Below are 8,183 nucleotides of genomic sequence, written 5' to 3'. Positions count from 1 at the left end.
TCAAGGTCTGCCTGGGTTACAGAGCAAGTCAAAGGCCACACTGGGCACCTCACTGAGACACTGTCTCAGAATAAAATGATTAAAAAGGGATGAGGAGATGGCTCAAGTTCAATCCTCAGTCCTGGGAGAAGGGGGCGGGGTAGAGAGGAACTAGAACACAAAATGGTTACTACTGTTACAAACAGGTTTCCAGGAGAAAATGGGAGTGGAGAGCTTTCTGAAGTCACATCCCCAAGAGGTTGGGGGTAAAGAAAGAAGAGAGCTAAGACATCAGCTATCTGTTGTAGAGGCAACCAATTTCTGTGCCCAGGGAGCACCCTGAGACACAGACTATCGTCTCTGAACAGGGAAACGGCGACAGTATCTGGCAAGTGTGGAGAAACTTCTACAGATGGTGTTCCAGCTCTCGGAAAGCCTCCAAAGTAACAATCAACAACTGTGTCTTCATCGCGGCGTTTAGAGTATAAAACCAGCCATTTCACAACACAGGGACCAATTCTAACGCCTGAATATTGTGAAATTTTGTGAGGAACTGGAACAAAACTTTGGCTGATTCTACAGCCAAAATATGTGGTGACTTGGAGGTTTAGAGATGCATTGCCCTGACTGCTGCTCCCCTCCCCCGCTCTTTAATAGCACAGCCATCAGAGCCCCCGTTCCGGATAAAGGAAGAAGCACTGAACTCCAGAGTCTAAATGCAAGGCCACCTGGAGAAACAGCTTCTGCCCTTGCCCGACTGCGCCTCTGCTCTGGCGTCTTCTTCCTAACAGGCCCTGCCTCTCCTGGAACTGCATTCACATACAGTCTGGATGACCGCGGGCTGGGTCAGCTAAGACTCCAGCAGGGGTATTTTTATCCAGCCAATGAGGAGTCACTCAGATGTTAACCAGTCTGCACAGAATCTAAGAGGCTTTATGTAAGAGCCGATGTAGTAGCACATGCCTGTAATTCTAGCGCTCAAGAAGCTGACACAGGACTATCAGTTCCAGGTCAGCCTAGGTTACACAGTAAGATCTGGTTGAGGAGAGTGGGGGTGGAGACGGGCTGAAGTGCAGCTCAGTTAGTAGGGTGCTCATCTAACATGCGTGAACCCTGGGTTCAATCCCCAGCATGGCAAAAATTGGGCATGGAGACACATGCCTGTGGTCTCACCATTTGGTAGGTGGAGACAGGAAGATTTAAAAGAAATTTGCCAGGTATGATGACACATACCTTCAATCCAAACACTTGGAAGGCAGTGGCAGGCAGATCTCAGTGAAGACCTGGTCAGCCTAGTCAGCCTGGTCAGCCTGATCTGTCTACAAAGTTAATTCAGGCCAGCCAGGGCTACATAGTCTCTCTCTCTCTCTCTCTCTCTCTCTCTCTCTCTCTCTCTCTCTCTCTCTCTCTCTCTCTCTCAGCTTAGGATATATGAAACCTCACCTTAGAAAAATAAAAATAAAAGCAAAACTTAGATCTGTAGCCTTCGACAGCATACCTATACAGAGAGGAAAAGTGGTATCACCAATTTACTGAAATCACACAAGAAGGTTGACATACCCAGCATTTCACCCAAGAGAAGTTGGTACAGGAATTTTGCAACGTTCATTAAGCAATAACTACATGCCGGGCACTATTCTGAGGATGTACATGTATTAGCTAATTTAATCATGCCAGTCTACCTTAGGTACTCTGTCACCAGAGCTTTATGGATGCATAAACTAGGTTCAGAAAGGCTAACCATCCTACCCAATGTCCCGACGCTAGTCACGCTGGTAATGAGACCCAGTCTGCCCTCAGAGACAACACTCCTGACCACCAGTCAATCTGAGACACCAAATCAGGACATCATGCGTCAGATGGACGGCAGGTTTTAATCTTTGTTTGAGGCAGAGTCTCACTATGTAGCCCAGGCAGGCTTCGAACTTGTGATCCTTCCACTTCAACTTCTAGAGTGCTAAGATTATAGACATGTGCCACAGGTCTATGGCTGGCTCTGAAGATAAGTGTGCTTGCTGTTCTTGATCCAAGTTCAGATCCCAGCACCCACATAGGGGATCTCACAACCATTTATAACTTCAGCTCCCTCTGTCTGGCGTGCACACACACACACACACACACACACACACACACACACACCCCAGTAAAAATAAAATATATTTAAAAAAAGAAAAAGTCTTGGACAAGGGATGTAGTCAAGTTGATAGAGGGCTTGCCTAGCACGTACAGATGTCTTGGTTTTGATCTCCAGCACTGCATAAACCTTGAATGATGGTGGTGCCTGTAATCCTAGACCTGGAAATTAGAGGCAGGATAACAGAGTTCTATGTGCATCCTAGACTGCACATAGAGTCTGAGGCCTGTCTAGGCTACATAAGACCCTGTCTCAAATAAAGAACAAGAGACAGACAGACAGACAGACACACACACACACACACACACACACACACACAGGGTGGAGCTGGAAGGGAGAAGAGGAGTAGATGCACTTACATAGTATTGAACGTATTGAGGAGCTGGAGAGATGGCTCAGTAGTGAGGAGCACTGTGGTTCCCAGCACCTACACGGGCAGCTCCCAACTGCACACAACTCTGCTCTGCACACACCTCTGGCCTCCACCAGCACTTGCGCTCATGTGTACAAATCTCCCAACCCCAGCCACTGCACATAATTAAAAGCAAAATAATAATTTTTTAAAAGAGGTATCTGAAAGACCCGTTTTATTGAACACCAAGTGGCTCCAACCTCCAGGACATTTCCTGTGTGAGACAGCTGCACAAACCAAATCTGGTCTAGGAAGGCCATTCGGGGCAACAGTCAAAGGCCTCAGATTTTCCATTTAGATTCAAAGCAAACCTGAGCAAGGGTGGGCAGCAGCTGGGGGCCATACTCACTCCCCGGGGCTGTGGCACTTGGGCCTGGAGGGTCTACGGAGCCGGTGGTCTGATAGGAAGTTACCGCGCTCAGAAGAGCCTGCCAAGTTCTGATCATATGAATTACGAGTCCGGAGATGCCTCCAAAGCTCGTCCCACAGGGGACATCTGAAGAGTCATCATCTGCCCCATCTGTGCTGCACAGCTGAGGGAGGGTGGAAGTGAACTGCTCCCAGAGAAGACAACAGATGCCTGATAACGTGGAGGCCAGCCCATAAATTCCAGAACGCTTTTGAAACTTCTGATTATGTGGCCAAAGTCTGAAAAATGTTTGGGTCTCTTTGGCTCTGAGAACACATATTATCTTTCAAGAATCTGTTAAAACCAATTCAAAGGGCCACCATCAGTAGTGCAAACTGGAAGTCAGGGTTTCGAGCTGTCCTGGCTGAAGGGGCACCCCCAAATGCTAGCCCTGAGGAAATAGTGGCTGAGTGAATAAGTCTGTATTCTCATTGACTTGATTATCAACCAACACTGGACCTGTGACCACATGAAGAGAAACTATTACCAAAAACATTACTCAGCAGTGAAAGGGTGAGAAGGACTATTTGTAAGAACATAGACCTCAAACACTCAAAAAATTCCTCCCAACTTAATTAGAAAGAAACCTGGGAAAAGTTATAAACAGAAACTCTCCAGAGGAAGCCTGAATGGCATATATACATATATATATATATATATATATACATACATATATATAAAAATCAACCTTACCAATAATCTGAGAAACACGTAAGAAAATGACATTCTCAAGATCTATAACCCTTCCAGTAATCTGAGAGGAGAATCATTGTCCATATTTTCTATGTCAGGAAACTGAGGCTGTGAAGGTTTAAATTCAATCACGGCAGGGCTGAAGCCTGGACTTCTAGTCAGGAACATGTTAAAGTCTGCTCCGTCAGCCATGCTGCCTATCTGAGTACCCGCCTGCTGGCTCAGACGCTCTTGGTAAGTCGCTTAGCCTCAGTTAGCATGTAGAGTGGGAACCATTCCTCTCTCTGCCCAGCCATATCACTTCTGTCTCCACCACTCTAGTGCTGGGATTAAAGGTGTAGGATCCCAAGCGCTGGGATCCCCTTTGTGTGAGCTTTGTTTCTCTTTTAGACAGATTCAATCTCCTGTAGCCCAGGGTGGCCTTGAACTAACAGAGATCCCTCTCCTTCTGTCTCCCAAGTCCTGGGATTAAAGGTGTGTGCCACCACTCCCTGGCCTCCAGTGGCTTAGCTCTGCACTCTGATCTTCTTCAGGCAAGCTTTATTTGTCAAAATAAAAACAAAATATCACTACAATATCATGTATTGGACAGTGGTAAGTGCTAAGGAGAAAAACGCACCTGCACAGACTGGGTTGGGAGTGTAACTTTCAGGACCTGATGTTGCCTGATTGATGGAAATGGAGAGCTGGGGAAAGTGAGGAAGTAAGCCATTCAAAGAGCTGGAAGAATGGCCCTGTCAGAGTCCTAGGGACGACTAAAGGGACAGAAAACCATGTAAATGAGGCCAAGTGCTGCAAGCTTGAAAAGTTTCTGCACCCCAATAAGCCTCTCCGCCAATGCAATAATCCAAATCAGACCAAATTAAACCGAATCAGAAAAAGGCCAGGTTTAACGGATACAAACGCTCTGAATGGCTTTCCTGCCTCCCAGAGAAGGGGGAAAGAGAGACCTAGAAAACCACACATTTGCTCTCTGGGGGCAGTTTAAATACCCTGTGGGCGTGGTCTTGAGCATCTCTGGGAAGGGGTCACTGTTTGGTGGGCTTTCTCAGAGGCAGAGTCTGAACTGAGCTAACTCTGAGGGGGAGGGAGCTTGGGGTGGGGCCTCCAAAGGAACATTCCAGACTCTTCAGGTATATGGATGCCAGAGGCTGGGTTGACACTTCCACCCAAACAACACTGAATGCCATGAAGCCACTCCAAGACTGAAAAGTGATGATTTGGGTCATGTTTTAAAGTATCACTCAGAGGCAGTTCAGAAAATACGATGGAAGTTAACAGGACCCAGCGGGAAGCCTACTGCAGGGATCCAGTAAGGAGAGGACAGGACAGGCAAGCGTAGTCAAGATTCTGAAGGGCTTTTACTGTTGCATGGCATGTAGCCATCTATTTATTTTGAGACAAAATGATATTATCATCATCATTATTATTATTATTATTATTATTGGTTTTTCGAGACAGGGTTTCTCTGTGTAACAGCCCTAGGAGCCCCGGAACAGCTTTTGTAGACCAGGCTGGCCTTAAACTCACAGTGATCTGCCTGCCTCTGCCTCCCTAGTGCTGGGATTAAAGGCGTGCACCACCACTGCCCGTTTTTAAGACATAATCTTATGGAACCCAGGTTGGCCTCAAACCAGCTATTTAGCCAAGGATGATCCCACATTTTTGATTCCCCCCCCTTTTTTTGCGGGGGGTCCAGACAGGGTTTCTCTGTAGCTTTGGAACCTGTCCTGAACTCACTCTGTAGATCAGGCTACCCTTGAACTCACAGAGATCCCCCTGCCTCTGCCTCCCAAGTACTGGAATTAAAAGCATGTACCACCACTGCCCAGCGATCCTCTTAACTTTACTTTCCAAGTGCTAAAATTACAGGGGTACACTACCAGATCCAACTTTTAGCATTTATTTTTATTTTAGAGAGCTCTGGGAAGATGGAGTCTCATGTAGCCCAAGCTAGCCTCAAACTCACTATGTGACTGAAGATAACCTTGAACTTCTGATTCTCTTGCCTTTATCCCCCACTCCCAATGCAGGGAATGCAAGCATGTATCACCAGGCCTTGCTTATCCAGCACTGGGGACTGGACCCAGGTGTTTATGCACACTAGCTACCTAGATAAGCACTCTGCCAGTTGAGCTATAATATCCCCAGCACTGAATGCACTTTTAAAGAAGAATCAAGAATTTGCTGAAGGCTCAAGAGCAGATGTGAATGAATAAGAGGGGTGAAGGATGACCCCAGCATTCTGGTCTGAAGAATTGGAAGAACGCAGCTACCCTTTGCTGAGATAAGTGTCCAGAACAGGGACTTCCTGACTGTGGGCACCAGAACAAGTAGCACCAGTGCTCCGGAGTGTGGTCCAAATGGCAGGCTGGAGGCTGACACCAGGAGAGCGCAATGGCTGCTGGGTTCAGTCCCTGGGAATGGGGCTGATAAAAAGCGGTCACAGAGCAATGAGGCGGTTGCCATGGGGCTGGCACAGAGGACCAGACCACGTCCAGCTTTCTAAGGCACGAGGCCAGCAGTGGGGACTGGAGGCCAAATCACAGAACGTGCAGCACTCTGAGTGCCCCTGCCTCAGTTCTGGCTGGAACCTAGACATGGGCAAGATGAAGGCGAGGTGGGGGCCAAGGAGCCAGGAGCCCGGGGAGTGAGGCAAGAGCAGGAACAGAAGCCATCTATACCCCCATAACAAACACAACACTGGGGGAGGCTGGCACTTTACAGATCACGTTCATGCCTGGAAAATAGTGTTCTATGAAATGACCAGAAATGAAGAAGCAGGAAGCCAGTCAACAGGGGCATCATTTTGTGTGTATTTAAGGTCTTAATGGGACAAATCCTCCAAAGGAAGGACTGGGGGCTCAAGTTTGCCAGAGACTATGAAATAAGGGAAATAAGCATTCTGGGGACAAGACAAGAGGCAGCTGTAGTTCCTCACCTCCCTCGTCAGCAGAGGGAGGGAAGGAAGCTACTCTAAAGACTGGTGCTGCTGGTGGGGTTTGAGCAGCTGCTTCTCTTGAAAGTATACACATGCCGATGACGGCACACGCCTTTAATCCAGTACTCGGGAAGCAGAGGCAGGCGGATCTCTGTGAGTTCGAGGCCAGCCTAGTATACAGAGCTAGTTTCAGAATAGTCAGAGATACACAAAGAAACACAGTCTTAAAAAAACAAAACAGGGGATTGGAGAGAAGTCTCAGGGGTTAAAGCACTCACAGACTCTTGCAGAGAACCCAGGACCAGTCCCCAGCACACACATGTGTCTTACAACCACCTGTAACTCCAGTGCCAGGAAAGTTCATGCCCTCTTCTTACCTCTACAGGCTCCGGAGGGTCTGTGATGAACATACACACACTCAGGCATACAAATGTTAAAAAAAAATTAAAAGAAAAGAAAAAAACAAAACAAAAACAAATGAACCAAAAGAACATATATGGCAAACAAAAAGTTCACACATGTTCAAGAAAAGAAAAGATTGAGAGACTGCAAGGTAAAGCAAAGGCACTGATGCAAACTTGCGATTGGTCAAAGCAATGTCTCTCTTGCTAAGTTTTTCTGAGAAACTATTTTCTCCATATTTCCTTTCCTAAAGAACCTCCTTTAAAATTAAAACAAGCAAGTGGGGAGGGACAGCAGCAGCCCAGTACACCAAACGACAGCGTCAGTGATGTATTTATTTTTCATGCTTAATTACATTCACATAACATTTCATGACTTTTTAATAAAGAAAATAATTACTTTGGTTGGTACTAAGAATAAAACCAGATTTATTTGCCAGAAGTAAAAGATGAATACATACAGTCTAGCAACTAGGTGGCATCTGCAGGCCTTGGTTACAAGCGCCAGAGTCCTAGGGTTTTCTAAGTTCATCTCTGCGACAGCAACAGCTCTCCTCTGTGTTCTACACCATAAATTAACGGCCTTGCCAATTTCACAAAAGTCCTCTTTTCTTTCCATGTGTTCAAGACAGGGTTTCTCTGTGTAGTCCTGGATGTCTTGGAACTCACTCTGTAGACCAGGCTGGTCTAGAACTCACAGAGATCTGCCCGCCTCTGCCTCCTGAGTGCTGGGATTAAAGGTGTGTGCCACCACCGCCCAGTAAAAGTCCTCTTTTTAAAAAAAAATTTATATATTTTATAGGGTGTTCTGCCTGCATATATGTCTGTGCACATATGTGCATTCCTGTGTCTGCAGGGCCCAGAAGATGGCATCCGATCCTTTGGAACTAGAGCTGTAGATGGTTGTTAGCCATGTGGGTGCTGGGGACTGAACTCAAGTCCCCTGAAAGAGTGGCCAGTACTCTTAACTGCTGAGCCATCTCTCCAGCCCCGCAGAAGTCCTCTATATTCAAAAAAGGTTAGTATTTAAGTCAATAAATATGTAAGAGTACTGCACAAGGCTAGGAAGCCCCAGTGGCATTTGCTAAGCGGTGTTGTCAGCTGCTCAGCCCATGTGATTAAACTGTGAGCTTCAGTAAACACAGAAACTTTACGTCATGGACTTTGGAGTCATTCTTGAATAGTAAACACACACTTGGAATATGAGTTCCAGA

The 8,183-nt window shown here is 46.6% G+C and overlaps 1 protein-coding gene across 2 annotated transcripts in view; it reads right to left on the bottom strand.

Moving 5' to 3' along the window:
- The window catches only part of Crtc3 (CREB regulated transcription coactivator 3), a 100,319-nt gene that overhangs the window by 66,930 nt on the left and 25,206 nt on the right, over nucleotides 1-8,183 (bottom strand). The gene's annotated exons all lie outside the window — the stretch shown is intronic.

This window comes from Myodes glareolus, chromosome 24, assembly GCF_982192425.1.
Source record: "Myodes glareolus chromosome 24, mMyoGla1.1, whole genome shotgun sequence".
NCBI lineage: Eukaryota > Metazoa > Chordata > Mammalia > Rodentia > Cricetidae > Myodes > Myodes glareolus.
The sequence above is the reverse complement of the archived record's forward strand: the minus strand, read 5'-3'. Positions and strand labels throughout refer to the sequence as shown.